Here is an 18692-nt window from a genome sequence, read left to right on the forward strand (position 1 = left end):
AATCAGCTCGACGAGATTTTGAAGATGTCACAACACATCATGATTGCGTCTTGTTGAATTTCCAAGAAAAATAGTACTTTATGTGTTCAACACACAACTTTTTTGACTTTTCAAACTTTGAACCTCGATAACTTTGGCAAATGTGTATCAAATTTGTTAAAGAAAGTGTCCAATTAATCGACGAGATTTTGAAGATGTCACAACACATCATGATTGCGTCTTGTTGAATTTCCAAGAAAAATAGTACTTTATGTGTTCCACACACAACTTTTTTGACTTTTCAAACTTTGAAGCTCGATAACTTCGGCAAATGAGGACCAAATTTGTTAAAGAAAGTGTCCAATTAATCAGCTCGACGAGATTTTGAAGATGTCACAACACATCATGATTGCGTCTTGTTGAATTTCCAAGAAAAATAGTACTTTATGTGTTCCACACACAACTTTTTTGACTTTTCAAACTTTGAAGCTCGATAACTTCGGCAAATGAGGACCAAATTTGTTAAAGAAAGTGTCCAATTAATCAGCTCGACGAGATTTTGAAGATGTCACAACACATCATGATTGCGTCTTGTTGAATTTCCAAGAAAAATAGTACTTTATGTGTTCCACACACAACTTTTTTGACTTTTCAAACTTTGAAGCTCGATAACTTCGGCAAATGAGGACCAAATTTGTTAAAGAAAGTGTCCAATTAATCAGCTCGACGAGATTTTGAAGATGTCACAACACATCATGATTGCGTCTTGTTGAATTTCCAAGAAAAATAGTACTTTATGTGTTCCACACACAACTTTTTTGACTTTTCAAACTTTGAACCTCGATAACTTCGGCAAATGTGTATCATATTTGTTAAAGAAAGTGTCCAATTAATCAGCTCGACGAGATTTTGAAGATGTCACAACACATCATGATTGCGTCTTGTTGAATTTCCAAGAAAAATAGTACTTTATGTGTTCCACACACAACTTTTTTGACTTTTCAAACTTTGAAGCTCGATAACTTCGGCAAATGAGGACCAAATTTGTTAAAGAAAGTGTCCAATTAATCAGCTCGACGAGATTTTGAAGATGTCACAACACATCATGATTGCGTCTTGTTGAATTTCCAAGAAAAATAGTACTTTATGTGTTCCACACACAACTTTTTTGACTTTTCAAACTTTGAACCTCGATAACTTCGGCAAATGTGTATCATATTTGTTAAAGAAAGTGTCCAATTAATCAGCTCGACGAGATTTTGAAGATGTCACAACACATCATGATTGCGTCTTGTTGAATTTCCAAGAAAAATAGTACTTTATGTGTTCCACACACAACTTTTTTGACTTTTCAAACTTTGAAGCTCGATAACTTCGGCAAATGAGGACCAAATTTGTTAAAGAAAGTGTCCAATTAATCAGCTCGACGAGATTTTGAAGATGTCACAACACATCATGATTGCATCTTGTTGAATTTCCAAGAAAAATAGTACTTTATGTGTTCAACAAACAACTTTTTTGACTTTTCAGATTTGGAAGCTCGATAAGTTCGGCAAATGAGGACCAAATTTGTTAAAGAAAGTGTCCAATTAATCGACGAGATTTTGAAGATGTCACAACACATCATGATTGCGTCTTGTTGAATTTCCAAGAAAAATAGTACTTTATGTGTTCCACACACAACTTTTTTGACTTTTCAAACTTTGAAGCTCGATAACTTCGGCAAATGAGGACCAAATTTGTTAAAGAAAGTGTCCAATTAATCAGCTCGACGAGATTTTGAAGATGTCACAACACATCATGATTGCGTCTTGTTGAATTTCCAAGAAAAATAGTACTTTATGTGTTCCACACACAACTTTTTTGACTTTTCAAACTTTGAAGCTCGATAACTTCGGCAAATGAGGACCAAATTTGTTAAAGAAAGTGTCCAATTAATCAGCTCGACGAGATTTTGAAGATGTCACAACACATCATGATTGCGTCTTGTTGAATTTCCAAGAAAAATAGTACTTTATGTGTTCCACACACAACTTTTTTGACTTTTCAAACTTTGAAGCTCGATAACTTCGGCAAATGAGGACCAAATTTGTTAAAGAAAGTGTCCAATTAATCAGCTCGACGAGATTTTGAAGATGTCACAACACATCATGATTGCGTCTTGTTGAATTTCCAAGAAAAATAGTACTTTATGTGTTCCACACACAACTTTTTTGACTTTTCAAACTTTGAACCTCGATAACTTCGGCAAATGTGTATCATATTTGTTAAAGAAAGTGTCCAATTAATCAGCTCGACGAGATTTTGAAGATGTCACAACACATCATGATTGCGTCTTGTTGAATTTCCAAGAAAAATAGTACTTTATGTGTTCCACACACAACTTTTTTGACTTTTCAAACTTTGAAGCTCGATAACTTCGGCAAATGAGGACCAAATTTGTTAAAGAAAGTGTCCAATTAATCAGCTCGACGAGATTTTGAAGATGTCACAACACATCATGATTGCGTCTTGTTGAATTTCCAAGAAAAATAGTACTTTATGTGTTCCACACACAACTTTTTTGACTTTTCAAACTTTGAACCTCGATAACTTCGGCAAATGTGTATCATATTTGTTAAAGAAAGTGTCCAATTAATCAGCTCGACGAGATTTTGAAGATGTCACAACACATCATGATTGCGTCTTGTTGAATTTCCAAGAAAAATAGTACTTTATGTGTTCCACACACAACTTTTTTGACTTTTCAAACTTTGAACCTCGATAACTTCGGCAAATGTGTATCAAATTTGATAAACAAAGTGTCCAATTAATCAGCTCGACGAGATTTTGAAGATGTCACAACACGTCATGATTGCATCTTGTTGAATTTCCAAGAAAAATAGTACTTTATGTGTTCCACACACAACTTTTTTGACTTTTCTTCAAACTTTGAACCTCGATAACTTCGGCAAATGTGTATCAAATTTGTTAAAGAAAGTGTCCAATTAATCGACGAGATTTTGAAGATGTCACAACACATCATGATTGCATGATGTTGAATTTCCAACAAAAAAAGTACTATAAGTGCTCAAACACACAACTTTTGAGACTTTTAAAAATTTGAAGCTCTATAATTTCGGCAAATGAGGACCAAATTTGTTAAAGAAAGTATCCAATTAATCAGCTCGACGAGATTTTGAAGATGTCACAACACATCATGATTGCGTCTTGTTGAATTTCCAAGAAAAATAGTACTTTATGTGTTCAACACACAACTTTTTTGACTTTTCAAACTTTGAACCTCGATAACTTTGGCAAATGTGTATCAAATTTGTTAAAGAAAGTGTCCAATTAATCAGCTCGACGAGATTTTGAAGATGTCACAACACATCATGATTGCGTCTTGTTGAATTTCCAAGAAAAATAGTACTTTATGTGTTCCACACACAACTTTTTTGACTTTTCAAACTTTGAAGCTCGATAACTTCGGCAAATGAGGACCAAATTTGTTAAAGAAAGTGTCCAATTAATCAGCTCGACGAGATTTTGAAGATGTCACAACACATCATGATTGCGTCTTGTTGAATTTCCAAGAAAAATAGTACTTTATGTGTTCCACACACAACTTTTTTGACTTTTCAAACTTTGAACCTCGATAACTTCGGCAAATGTGTATCATATTTGTTAAAGAAAGTGTCCAATTAATCAGCTCGACGAGATTTTGAAGATGTCACAACACATCATGATTGCGTCTTGTTGAATTTCCAAGAAAAATAGTACTTTATGTGTTCCACACACAACTTTTTTGACTTTTCAAACTTTGAAGCTCGATAACTTCGGCAAATGAGGACCAAATTTGTTAAAGAAAGTGTCCAATTAATCAGCTCGACGAGATTTTGAAGATGTCACAACACATCATGATTGCGTCTTGTTGAATTTCCAAGAAAAATAGTACTTTATGTGTTCCACACACAACTTTTTTGACTTTTCAAACTTTGAACCTCGATAACTTCGGCAAATGTGTATCATATTTGTTAAAGAAAGTGTCCAATTAATCAGCTCGACGAGATTTTGAAGATGTCACAACACATCATGATTGCGTCTTGTTGAATTTCCAAGAAAAATAGTACTTTATGTGTTCCACACACAACTTTTTTGACTTTTCAAACTTTGAAGCTCGATAACTTCGGCAAATGAGGACCAAATTTGTTAAAGAAAGTGTCCAATTAATCAGCTCGACGAGATTTTGAAGATGTCACAACACATCATGATTGCGTCTTGTTGAATTTCCAAGAAAAATAGTACTTTATGTGTTCCACACACAACTTTTTTGACTTTTCAAACTTTGAACCTCGATAACTTCGGCAAATGAGGACCAAATTTGTTAAAGAAAGTGTCCAATTAATCAGCTCGACGAGATTTTGAAGATGTCACAACACATCATGATTGCGTCTTGTTGAATTTCCAAGAAAAATAGTACTTTATGTGTTCCACACACAACTTTTTTGACTTTTCAAACTTTGAACCTCGATAACTTCGGCAAATGTGTATCATATTTGTTAAAGAAAGTGTCCAATTAATCAGCTCGACGAGATTTTGAAGATGTCACAACACATCATGATTGCGTCTTGTTGAATTTCCAAGAAAAATAGTACTTTATGTGTTCCACACACAACTTTTTTGACTTTTCAAACTTTGAACCTCGATAACTTCGGTAAATGAGGACCAAATTTGTTAAAGAAAGTGTCCAATTAATCAGCTCGACGAGATTTTGAAGATGTCACAACACATCATGATTGCATCTTGTTGAATTTCCAAGAAAAATAGTACTTTATGTGTTCCACACACAACTTTTTTGACTTTTCAAACTTTGAAGCTCGATAACTTCGGCAAATGAGGACCAAATTTGTTAAAGAAAGTGTCCAATTAATCAGCTCGACGAGATTTTGAAGATGTCACAACACATCATGATTGCGTCTTGTTGAATTTCCAAGAAAAATAGTACTTTATGTGTTCAACACACAACTTTTTTGACTTTTCAAACTTTGAACCTCGATAACTTTGGCAAATGTGTATCAAATTTGTTAAAGAAAGTGTCCAATTAATCGACGAGATTTTGAAGATGTCACAACACATCATGATTGCGTCTTGTTGAATTTCCAAGAAAAATAGTACTTTATGTGTTCCACACACAACTTTTTTGACTTTTCAAACTTTGAAGCTCGATAACTTCGGCAAATGAGGACCAAATTTGTTAAAGAAAGTGTCCAATTAATCAGCTCGACGAGATTTTGAAGATGTCACAACACATCATGATTGCGTCTTGTTGAATTTCCAAGAAAAATAGTACTTTATGTGTTCCACACACAACTTTTTTGACTTTTCAAACTTTGAAGCTCGATAACTTCGGCAAATGAGGACCAAATTTGTTAAAGAAAGTGTCCAATTAATCAGCTCGACGAGATTTTGAAGATGTCACAACACATCATGATTGCGTCTTGTTGAATTTCCAAGAAAAATAGTACTTTATGTGTTCCACAAACAACTTTTTTGACTTTTCAAACTTTGAACCTCGATAACTTCGGCAAATGTGTATCAAATTTGATAAACAAAGTGTCCAATTAATCAGCTCGACGAGATTTTGAAGATGTCACAACACGTCATGATTGCATCTTATTGAATTTCCAAGAAAAATAGTACTTTATGTGTTCCACACACAACTTTTTTGACTTTTCAAACTTTGAACCTCGATAACTTCGGCAAATGTGTATCAAATTTGTTAAAGAAAGTGTCCAATTAATCGACGAGATTTTGAAGATGTCACAACACATCATGATTGCGTCTTGTTGGATTTCCAAGAAAAATAGTACTTTATGTGTTCCACACACAACTTTTTTGACTTTTCAAACTTTGAAGCTCGATAACTTCGGCAAATGAGGACCAAATTTGTTAAAGAAAGTGTCCAATTAATCAGCTCGACGAGATTTTGAAGATGTCACAACACATCATGATTGCATCTTGTTGAATTTCCAAGAAAAATAGTACTTTATGTGTTCAACAAACAACTTTTTTGACTTTTCAGATTTGGAAGCTCGATAAGTTCGGCAAATGAGGACCAAATTTGTTAAAGAAAGTGTCCAATTAATCAGCTCGACGAGATTTTGAAGATGTCACAACACATCATGATTGCGTCTTGTTGAATTTCCAAGAAAAATAGTACTTTATGTGTTCCACACACAACTTTTTTGACTTTTCAAACTTTGAACCTCGATAACTTCGGCAAATGTGTATCATATTTGTTAAAGAAAGTGTCCAATTAATCAGCTCGACGAGATTTTGAAGATGTCACAACACATCATGATTGCGTCTTGTTGAATTTCCAAGAAAAATAGTACTTTATGTGTTCAACAAACAACTTTTTTGACTTTTCAGATTTGGAAGCTCGATAAGTTCGGCAAATGAGGACCAAATTTGTTAAAGAAAGTGTCCAATTAATCAGCTCGACGAGATTTTGAAGATGTCACAACACATCATGATTGCGTCTTGTTGAATTTCCAAGAAAAATAGTACTTTATGTGTTCCACACACAACTTTTTTGACTTTTCAAACTTTGAACCTCGATAACTTCGGCAAATGTGTATCATATTTGTTAAAGAAAGTGTCCAATTAATCAGCTCGACGAGATTTTGAAGATGTCACAACACATCATGATTGCGTCTTGTTGAATTTCCAAGAAAAATAGTACTTTATGTGTTCCACACACAACTTTTTTGACTTTTCAAACTTTGAAGCTCGATAACTTCGGCAAATGAGGACCAAATTTGTTAAAGAAAGTGTCCAATTAATCAGCTCGACGAGATTTTGAAGATGTCACAACACATCATGATTGCGTCTTGTTGAATTTCCAAGAAAAATAGTACTTTATGTGTTCCACACACAACTTTTTTGACTTTTCAAACTTTGAACCTCGATAACTTCGGCAAATGTGTATCATATTTGTTAAAGAAAGTGTCCAATTAATCAGCTCGACGAGATTTTGAAGATGTCACAACACATCATGATTGCGTCTTGTTGAATTTCCAAGAAAAATAGTACTTTATGTGTTCCACACACAACTTTTTTGACTTTTCAAACTTTGAAGCTCGATAACTTCGGCAAATGAGGACCAAATTTGTTAAAGAAAGTGTCCAATTAATCAGCTCGACGAGATTTTGAAGATGTCACAACACATCATGATTGCGTCTTGTTGAATTTCCAAGAAAAATAGTACTTTATGTGTTCCACACACAACTTTTTTGACTTTTCAAACTTTGAACCTCGATAACTTCGGCAAATGTGTATCATATTTGTTAAAGAAAGTGTCCAATTAATCAGCTCGACGAGATTTTGAAGATGTCACAACACATCATGATTGCGTCTTGTTGAATTTCCAAGAAAAATAGTACTTTATGTGTTCCACACACAACTTTTTTGACTTTTCAAACTTTGAACCTCGATAACTTCGGCAAATGAGGACCAAATTTGTTAAAGAAAGTGTCCAATTAATCAGCTCGACGAGATTTTGAAGATGTCACAACACATCATGATTGCATCTTGTTGAATTTCCAAGAAAAATAGTACTTTATGTGTTCCACACACAACTTTTTTGACTTTTCAAACTTTGAAGCTCGATAACTTCGGCAAATGAGGACCAAATTTGTTAAAGAAAGTGTCCAATTAATCAGCTCGACGAGATTTTGAAGATGTCACAACACATCATGATTGCGTCTTGTTGAATTTCCAAGAAAAATAGTACTTTATGTGTTCAACACACAACTTTTTTGACTTTTCAAACTTTGAACCTCGATAACTTTGGCAAATGTGTATCAAATTTGTTAAAGAAAGTGTCCAATTAATCGACGAGATTTTGAAGATGTCACAACACATCATGATTGCGTCTTGTTGAATTTCCAAGAAAAATAGTACTTTATGTGTTCCACACACAACTTTTTTGACTTTTCAAACTTTGAAGCTCGATAACTTCGGCAAATGAGGACCAAATTTGTTAAAGAAAGTGTCCAATTAATCAGCTCGACGAGATTTTGAAGATGTCACAACACATCATGATTGCGTCTTGTTGAATTTCCAAGAAAAATAGTACTTTATGTGTTCCACACACAACTTTTTTGACTTTTCAAACTTTGAAGCTCGATAACTTCGGCAAATGAGGACCAAATTTGTTAAAGAAAGTGTCCAATTAATCAGCTCGACGAGATTTTGAAGATGTCACAACACATCATGATTGCGTCTTGTTGAATTTCCAAGAAAAATAGTACTTTATGTGTTCCACAAACAACTTTTTTGACTTTTCAAACTTTGAACCTCGATAACTTCGGCAAATGTGTATCAAATTTGATAAACAAAGTGTCCAATTAATCAGCTCGACGAGATTTTGAAGATGTCACAACACGTCATGATTGCATCTTGTTGAATTTCCAAGAAAAATAGTACTTTATGTGTTCCACACACAACTTTTTTGACTTTTCAAACTTTGAACCTCGATAACTTCGGCAAATGTGTATCAAATTTGTTAAAGAAAGTGTCCAATTAATCGACGAGATTTTGAAGATGTCACAACACATCATGATTGCGTCTTGTTGGATTTCCAAGAAAAATAGTACTTTATGTGTTCCACACACAACTTTTTTGACTTTTCAAACTTTGAAGCTCGATAACTTCGGCAAATGAGGACCAAATTTGTTAAAGAAAGTGTCCAATTAATCAGCTCGACGAGATTTTGAAGATGTCACAACACATCATGATTGCATCTTGTTGAATTTCCAAGAAAAATAGTACTTTATGTGTTCAACAAACAACTTTTTTGACTTTTCAGATTTGGAAGCTCGATAAGTTCGGCAAATGAGGACCAAATTTGTTAAAGAAAGTGTCCAATTAATCAGCTCGACGAGATTTTGAAGATGTCACAACACATCATGATTGCGTCTTGTTGAATTTCCAAGAAAAATAGTACTTTATGTGTTCCACACACAACTTTTTTGACTTTTCAAACTTTGAACCTCGATAACTTCGGCAAATGTGTATCATATTTGTTAAAGAAAGTGTCCAATTAATCAGCTCGACGAGATTTTGAAGATGTCACAACACATCATGATTGCGTCTTGTTGAATTTCCAAGAAAAATAGTACTTTATGTGTTCAACAAACAACTTTTTTGACTTTTCAGATTTGGAAGCTCGATAAGTTCGGCAAATGAGGACCAAATTTGTTAAACAAAGTGTCCAATTAATCAGCTCGACGAGATTTTGAAGATGTCACAACACATCATGATTGCGTCTTGTTGAATTTCCAAGAAAAATAGTACTTTATGTGTTCCACACACAACTTTTTTGACTTTTCAAACTTTGAAGCTCGATAACTTCGGCAAATGAGGACCAAATTTGTTAAAGAAAGTGTCCAATTAATCAGCTCGACGAGATTTTGAAGATGTCACAACACATCATGATTGCGTCTTGTTGAATTTCCAAGAAAAATAGTACTTTATGTGTTCAACACACAACTTTTTTGACTTTTCAAACTTTGAACCTCGATAACTTTGGCAAATGTGTATCAAATTTGTTAAAGAAAGTGTCCAATTAATCGACGAGATTTTGAAGATGTCACAACACATCATGATTGCGTCTTGTTGAATTTCCAAGAAAAATAGTACTTTATGTGTTCCACACACAACTTTTTTGACTTTTCAAACTTTGAAGCTCGATAACTTCGGCAAATGAGGACCAAATTTGTTAAAGAAAGTGTCCAATTAATCAGCTCGACGAGATTTTGAAGATGTCACAACACATCATGATTGCGTCTTGTTGAATTTCCAAGAAAAATAGTACTTTATGTGTTCAACACACAACTTTTTTGACTTTTCAAACTTTGAACCTCGATAACTTTGGCAAATGAGGACCAAATTTGTTAAACAAAGTGTCCAATTAATCAGCTCGACGAGATTTTGAAGATGTCACAACACATCATGATTGCGTCTTGTTGAATTTCCAAGAAAAATAGTACTTTATGTGTTCCACACACAACTTTTTTGACTTTTCAAACTTTGAAGCTCGATAACTTCGGCAAATGAGGACCAAATTTGTTAAACAAAGTGTCCAATTAATCAGCTCGACGAGATCATTAAAATGTCACAACAAATCATCATTGCATCTTGTTGAATTTCCAAGAAAAATAGTACTTTATGTGTTCCACAAACAACTTTTTTGACTTTTCAAACTTTGAACCTCGATAACTTCGGCAAATGTGTATCAAATTTGATAAACAAAGTGTCCAATTAATCAGCTCGACGAGATTTTGAAGATGTCACAACACGTCATGATTGCATCTTGTTGAATTTCCAAGAAAAATAGTACTTTATGTGTTCCACACACAACTTTTTTGACTTTTCTTCAAACTTTGAACCTCGATAACTTCGGCAAATGTGTATCAAATTTGTTAAAGAAAGTGTCCAATTAATCGACGAGATTTTGAAGATGTCACAACACATCATGATTGCATGATGTTGAATTTCCAACAAAAAAAGTACTATAAGTGCTCAAACACACAACTTTTGAGACTTTTAAAAATTTGAAGCTCTATAATTTCGGCAAATGAGGACCAAATTTGTTAAAGAAAGTATCCAATTAATCAGCTCGACGAGATTTTGAAGATGTCACAACACATCATGATTGCGTCTTGTTGAATTTCCAAGAAAAATAGTACTTTATGTGTTCAACACACAACTTTTTTGACTTTTCAAACTTTGAACCTCGATAACTTTGGCAAATGTGTATCAAATTTGTTAAAGAAAGTGTCCAATTAATCAGCTCGACGAGATTTTGAAGATGTCACAACACATCATGATTGCGTCTTGTTGAATTTCCAAGAAAAATAGTACTTTATGTGTTCCACACACAACTTTTTTGACTTTTCAAACTTTGAAGCTCGATAACTTCGGCAAATGAGGACCAAATTTGTTAAAGAAAGTGTCCAATTAATCAGCTCGACGAGATTTTGAAGATGTCACAACACATCATGATTGCGTCTTGTTGAATTTCCAAGAAAAATAGTACTTTATGTGTTCCACACACAACTTTTTTGACTTTTCAAACTTTGAAGCTCGATAACTTCGGCAAATGAGGACCAAATTTGTTAAAGAAAGTGTCCAATTAATCAGCTCGACGAGATTTTGAAGATGTCACAACACATCATGATTGCGTCTTGTTGAATTTCCAAGAAAAATAGTACTTTATGTGTTCCACACACAACTTTTTTGACTTTTCAAACTTTGAACCTCGATAACTTCGGCAAATGTGTATCATATTTGTTAAAGAAAGTGTCCAATTAATCAGCTCGACGAGATTTTGAAGATGTCACAACACATCATGATTGCGTCTTGTTGAATTTCCAAGAAAAATAGTACTTTATGTGTTCCACACACAACTTTTTTGACTTTTCAAACTTTGATCCTCGATAACTTCGGCAAATGTGTATCAAATTTGTTAAACAAAGTGTCCAATTAATCAGTTCGACGAGATCATTAAAATGTCACAACAAATCATCATTGCATCTTGTTGAATTTCCAAGAAAAATAGTACTTTATGTGTTCCACAAACAACTTTTTTGACTTTTCAAACTTTGAACCTCGATAACTTCGGCAAATGTGTATCAAATTTGATAAACAAAGTGTCCAATTAATCAGCTCGACGAGATTTTGAAGATGTCACAACACGTCATGATTGCATCTTGTTGAATTTCCAAGAAAAATAGTACTTTATGTGTTCCACAAACAACTTTTTTGACTTTTCAAACTTTGAACCTCGATAACTTCGGCAAATGTGTATCAAATTTGTTAAAGAAAGTGTCCAATTAATCGACGAGATTTTGAAGATGTCACAACACATCATGATTGCGTCTTGTTGAATTTCCAAGAAAAATAGTACTTTATGTGTTCCACACACAACTTTTTTGACTTTTAAACTTTGAAGCTCGATAACTTCGGCAAATGAGGAACAAATTTGTTAAAGAAAGTGTCCAATTAATCAGCTCGACGAGATTTTGAAGATGTCACAACACATCATGATTGCGTCTTGTTGAATTTCCAAGAAAAATAGTACTTTATGTGTTCCACACACAACTTTTTTGACTTTTAATCTTTGAAGCTCGATAACTTCGGCAAATGAGGAACAAATTTGTTAAAGAAAGTGTCCAATTAATCAGCTCGACGAGATTTTGAAGATGTCACAACACATCATGATTGCGTCTTGTTGAATTTCCAAGAAAAATAGTACTTTATGTGTTCCACACACAACTTTTTTGACTTTTCAAACTTTGAAGCTCGATAACTTCGGCAAATGAGGACCAAATTTGTTAAAGAAAGTGTCCAATTAATCAGCTCGACGAAATTTTGAAGATGTCACAACACATCATGATTGCATCTTGTTGAATTTCCAAGAAAAATAGTACTTTATGTGTTCCACAAACAACTTTTTTGACTTTTCAAACTTTGAACCTCGATAACTTCGGCAAATGTGTATCAAATTTGATAAACAAAGTGTCCAATTAATCAGCTCGACGAGATTTTGAAGATGTCACAACACGTCATGATTGCATCTTGTTGAATTTCCAAGAAAAATAGTACTTTATGTGTTCCACACACAACTTTTTTGACTTTTCAAACTTTGAACCTCGATAACTTCGGCAAATGTGTATCAAATTTGTTAAAGAAAGTGTCCAATTAATCGACGAGATTTTGAAGATGTCACAACACATCATGATTGCGTCTTGTTGAATTTCCAAGAAAAATAGTACTTTATGTGTTCCACACACAACTTTTTTGACTTTTCAAACTTTGAAGCTCGATAACTTCGGCAAATGAGGACCAAATTTGTTAAAGAAAGTGTCCAATTAATCAGCTCGACGAGATTTTGAAGATGTCACAACACATCATGATTGCATCTTGTTGAATTTCCAAGAAAAATAGTACTTTATGTGTTCAACAAACAACTTTTTTGACTTTTCAGATTTGGAAGCTCGATAAGTTCGGCAAATGAGGACCAAATTTGTTAAACAAAGTGTCCAATTAATCAGCTCGACGAGATTTTGAAGATGTCACAACACATCATGATTGCGTCTTGTTGAATTTCCAAGAAAAATAGTACTTTATGTGTTCCACACACAACTTTTTTGACTTTTCAAACTTTGAAGCTCGATAACTTCGGCAAATGAGGACCAAATTTGTTAAAGAAAGTGTCCAATTAATCAGCTCGACGAGATTTTGAAGATGTCACAACACGTCATGATTGCATCTTGTTGAATTTCCAAGAAAAATAGTACTTTATGTGTTCCACACACAACTTTTTTGACTTTTCAAACTTTGAACCTCGATAACTTCGGCAAATGTGTATCATATTTGTTAAAGAAAGTGTCCAATTAATCAGCTCGACGAGATTTTGAAGATGTCACAACACATCATGATTGCGTCTTGTTGAATTTCCAAGAAAAATAGTACTTTATGTGTTCCACACACAACTTTTTTGACTTTTCAAACTTTGAAGCTCGATAACTTCGGCAAATGAGGACCAAATTTGTTAAAGAAAGTGTCCAATTAATCAGCTCGACGAGATTTTGAAGATGTCACAACACATCATGATTGCGTCTTGTTGAATTTCCAAGAAAAATAGTACTTTATGTGTTCCACACACAACTTTTTTGACTTTTCAAACTTTGAACCTCGATAACTTTGGCAAATGTGTATCAAATTTGTTAAAGAAAGTGTCCAATTAATCAGCTCGACGAGATTTTGAAGATGTCACAACACATCATGATTGCGTCTTGTTGAATTTCCAAGAAAAATAGTACTTTATGTGTTCCACACACAACTTTTTTGACTTTTCAAACTTTGAAGCTCGATAACTTCGGCAAATGAGGACAAAATTTGTTAAAGAAAGTGTCCAATTAATCAGCTCGACGAGATTTTGAAGATGTCACAACACATCATGATTGCGTCTTGTTGAATTTCCAAGAAAAATAGTACTTTATGTGTTCCACACACAACTTTTTTGACTTTTCAAACTTTGAAGCTCGATAACTTCGGCAAATGAGGACCAAATTTGTTAAAGAAAGTGTCCAATTAATCAGCTCGACGAGATTTTGAAGATGTCACAACACATCATGATTGCGTCTTGTTGAATTTCCAAGAAAAATAGTACTTTATGTGTTCCACACACAACTTTTTTGACTTTTCAAACTTTGAACCTCGATAACTTCGGCAAATGTGTATCATATTTGTTAAAGAAAGTGTCCAATTAATCAGCTCGACGAGATTTTGAAGATGTCACAACACATCATGATTGCGTCTTGTTGAATTTCCAAGAAAAATAGTACTTTATGTGTTCCACACACAACTTTTTTGACTTTTCAAACTTTGATCCTCGATAACTTCGGCAAATGTGTATCAAATTTGTTAAACAAAGTGTCCAATTAATCAGCTCGACGAGATCATTAAAATGTCACAACAAATCATCATTGCATCTTGTTGAATTTCCAAGAAAAATAGTACTTTATGTGTTCCACAAACAACTTTTTTGACTTTTCAAACTTTGAACCTCGATAACTTCGGCAAATGTGTATCAAATTTGATAAACAAAGTGTCCAATTAATCAGCTCGACGAGATTTTGAAGATGTCACAACACGTCATGATTGCATCTTGTTGAATTTCCAAGAAAAATAGTACTTTATGTGTTCCACACACAACTTTTTTGACTTTTCAAACTTTGAACCTCGATAACTTCGGCAAATGTGTATCAAATTTGTTAAAGAAAGTGTCCAATTAATCGACGAGATTTTGAAGATGTCACAACACATCATGATTGCGTCTTGTTGAATTTCCAAGAAAAATAGTACTTTATGTGTTCCACACACAACTTTTTTGACTTTTAAACTTTGAAGCTCGATAACTTCGGCAAATGAGGAACAAATTTGTTAAAGAAAGTGTCCAATTAATCAGCTCGACGAGATTTTGAAGATGTCACAACACATCATGATTGCGTCTTGTTGAATTTCCAAGAAAAATAGTACTTTATGTGTTCCACACACAACTTTTTTGACTTTTAAACTTTGAAGCTCGATAACTTCGGCAAATGAGGAACAAATTTGTTAAAGAAAGTGTCCAATTAATCAGCTCGACGAGATTTTGAAGATGTCACAACACATCATGATTGCGTCTTGTTGAATTTCCAAGAAAAATAGTACTTTATGTGTTCCACACACAACTTTTTTGACTTTTCAAACTTTGAAGCTCGATAACTTCGGCAAATGAGGACCAAATTTGTTAAAGAAAGTGTCCAATTAATCAGCTCGACGAAATTTTGAAGATGTCACAACACATCATGATTGCATCTTGTTGAATTTCCAAGAAAAATAGTACTTTATGTGTTCCACAAACAACTTTTTTGACTTTTCAAACTTTGAACCTCGATAACTTCGGCAAATGTGTATCAAATTTGATAAACAAAGTGTCCAATTAATCAGCTCGACGAGATTTTGAAGATGTCACAACACGTCATGATTGCATCTTGTTGAATTTCCAAGAAAAATAGTACTTTATGTGTTCCACACACAACTTTTTTGACTTTTCAAACTTTGAACCTCGATAACTTCGGCAAATGTGTATCAAATTTGTTAAAGAAAGTGTCCAATTAATCGACGAGATTTTGAAGATGTCACAACACATCATGATTGCGTCTTGTTGAATTTCCAAGAAAAATAGTACTTTATGTGTTCCACACACAACTTTTTTGACTTTTCAAACTTTGAAGCTCGATAACTTCGGCAAATGAGGACCAAATTTGTTAAAGAAAGTGTCCAATTAATCAGCTCGACGAGATTTTGAAGATGTCACAACACATCATGATTGCATCTTGTTGAATTTCCAAGAAAAATAGTACTTTATGTGTTCAACAAACAACTTTTTTGACTTTTCAGATTTGGAAGCTCGATAAGTTCGGCAAATGAGGACCAAATTTGTTAAACAAAGTGTCCAATTAATCAGCTCGACGAGATTTTGAAGATGTCACAACACATCATGATTGCGTCTTGTTGAATTTCCAAGAAAAATAGTACTTTATGTGTTCCACACACAACTTTTTTGACTTTTCAAACTTTGAAGCTCGATAACTTCGGCAAATGAGGACCAAATTTGTTAAAGAAAGTGTCCAATTAATCAGCTCGACGAGATTTTGAAGATGTCACAACACGTCATGATTGCATCTTGTTGAATTTCCAAGAAAAATAGTACTTTATGTGTTCCACACACAACTTTTTTGACTTTTCAAACTTTGAACCTCGATAACTTCGGCAAATGTGTATCATATTTGTTAAAGAAAGTGTCCAATTAATCAGCTCGACGAGATTTTGAAGATGTCACAACACATCATGATTGCGTCTTGTTGAATTTCCAAGAAAAATAGTACTTTATGTGTTCCACACACAACTTTTTTGACTTTTCAAACTTTGAAGCTCGATAACTTCGGCAAATGAGGACCAAATTTGTTAAAGAAAGTGTCCAATTAATCAGCTCGACGAGATTTTGAAGATGTCACAACACATCATGATTGCGTCTTGTTGAATTTCCAAGAAAAATAGTACTTTATGTGTTCCACACACAACTTTTTTGACTTTTCAAACTTTGAAGCTCGATAACTTCGGCAAATGAGGACCAAATTTGTTAAAGAAAGTATCCAATTAATCAGCTCGACGAGATTTTGAAGATGTCACAACACATCATGATTGCGTCTTGTTGAATTTCCAAGAAAAATAGTACTTTATGTGTTCCACACACAACTTTTTTGACTTTTCAAACTTTGAACCTCGATAACTTTGGCAAATGTGTATCAAATTTGTTAAAGAAAGTGTCCAATTAATCAGCTCGACGAGATTTTGAAGATGTCACAACACATCACGATTGCGTCTTGTTGAATTTCCAAGAAAAATAGTACTTTATGTGTTCCACACACAACTTTTTTGACTTTTCAAACTTTGAACCTCGATAACTTTGGCAAATGTGTATCAAATTTGTTAAAGAAAGTGTCCAATTAATCAGCTCGACGAGATTTTGAAGATGTCACAACACATCACGATTGCGTCTTGTTGAATTTCCAAGAAAAATAGTACTTTATGTGTTCCACACACAACTTTTTTGACTTTTCAAACTTTGAAGCTCGATAACTTCGGCAAATGAGGACCAAATTTGTTAAAGAAAGTGTCCAATTAATCAGCTCGACGAGATTTTGAAGATGTCACAACACATCATGATTGCGTCTTGTTGAATTTCCAAGAAAAATAGTACTTTATGTGTTCCACACACAACTTTTTTGACTTTTCAAACTTTGAAGCTCGATAACTTCGGCAAATGAGGACCAAATTTGTTAAAGAAAGTGTCCAATTAATCAGCTCGACGAGATTTTGAAGATGTCACAACACATCATGATTGCGTCTTGTTGAATTTCCAAGAAAAATAGTACTTTATGTGTTCCACACACAACTTTTTTGACTTTTCAAACTTTGAACCTCGATAACTTCGGCAAATGTGTATCATATTTGTTAAAGAAAGTGTCCAATTAATCAGCTCGACGAGATTTTGAAGATGTCACAACACATCATGATTGCGTCTTGTTGAATTTCCAAGAAAAATAGTACTTTATGTGTTCCACACACAACTTTTTTGACTTTTCAAACTTTGATCCTCGATAACTTCGGCAAATGTGTATCAAATTTGTTAAACAAAGTGTCCAATTAATCAGCTCGACGAGATCATTAAAATGTCACAACAAATCATCATTGCATCTTGTTGAATTTCCAAGAAAAATAGTACTTTATGTGTTCCACAAACAACTTTTTTGACTTTTCAAACTTTGAACCTCGATAACTTCGGCAAATGTGTATCAAATTTGATAAACAAAGTGTCCAATTAATCAGCTCGACGAGATTTTGAAGATGTCACAACACGTCATGATTGCATCTTGTTGAATTTCCAAGAAAAATAGTACTTTATGTGTTCCACACACAACTTTTTTGACTTTTCAAACTTTGAACCTCGATAACTTCGGCAAATGTGTATCAAATTTGTTAAAGAAAGTGTCCAATTAATCGACGAGATTTTGAAGATGTCACAACACATCATGATTGCGTCTTGTTGAATTTCCAAGAAAAATAGTACTTTATGTGTTCCACACACAACTTTTTTGACTTTTAAACTTTGAAGCTCGATAACTTCGGCAAATGAGGAACAAATTTGTTAAAGAAAGTGTCCAATTAATCAGCTCGACGAGATTTTGAAGATGTCACAACACATCATGATTGCGTCTTGTTGAATTTCCAAGAAAAATAGTACTTTATGTGTTCCACACACAACTTTTTTGACTTTTCAAACTTTGAAGCTCGATAACTTCGGCAAATGAGGACCAAATTTGTTAAAGAAAGTGTCCAATTAATCAGCTCGACGAAATTGTGAAGATGTCACAACACATCATGATTGCATCTTGTTGAATTTCCAAGAAAAATAGTACTTTATGTGTTCCACAAACAACTTTTTTGACTTTTCAAACTTTGAACCTCGATAACTTCGGCAAATGTGTATCAAATTTGATAAACAAAGTGTCCAATTAATCAGCTCGACGAGATTTTGAAGATGTCACAAC

This window comes from Euwallacea fornicatus, unplaced genomic scaffold (genome assembly GCF_040115645.1).
Source record: "Euwallacea fornicatus isolate EFF26 unplaced genomic scaffold, ASM4011564v1 scaffold_66, whole genome shotgun sequence".
Classification (NCBI taxonomy): Eukaryota; Metazoa; Arthropoda; class Insecta; order Coleoptera; family Curculionidae; genus Euwallacea; species Euwallacea fornicatus.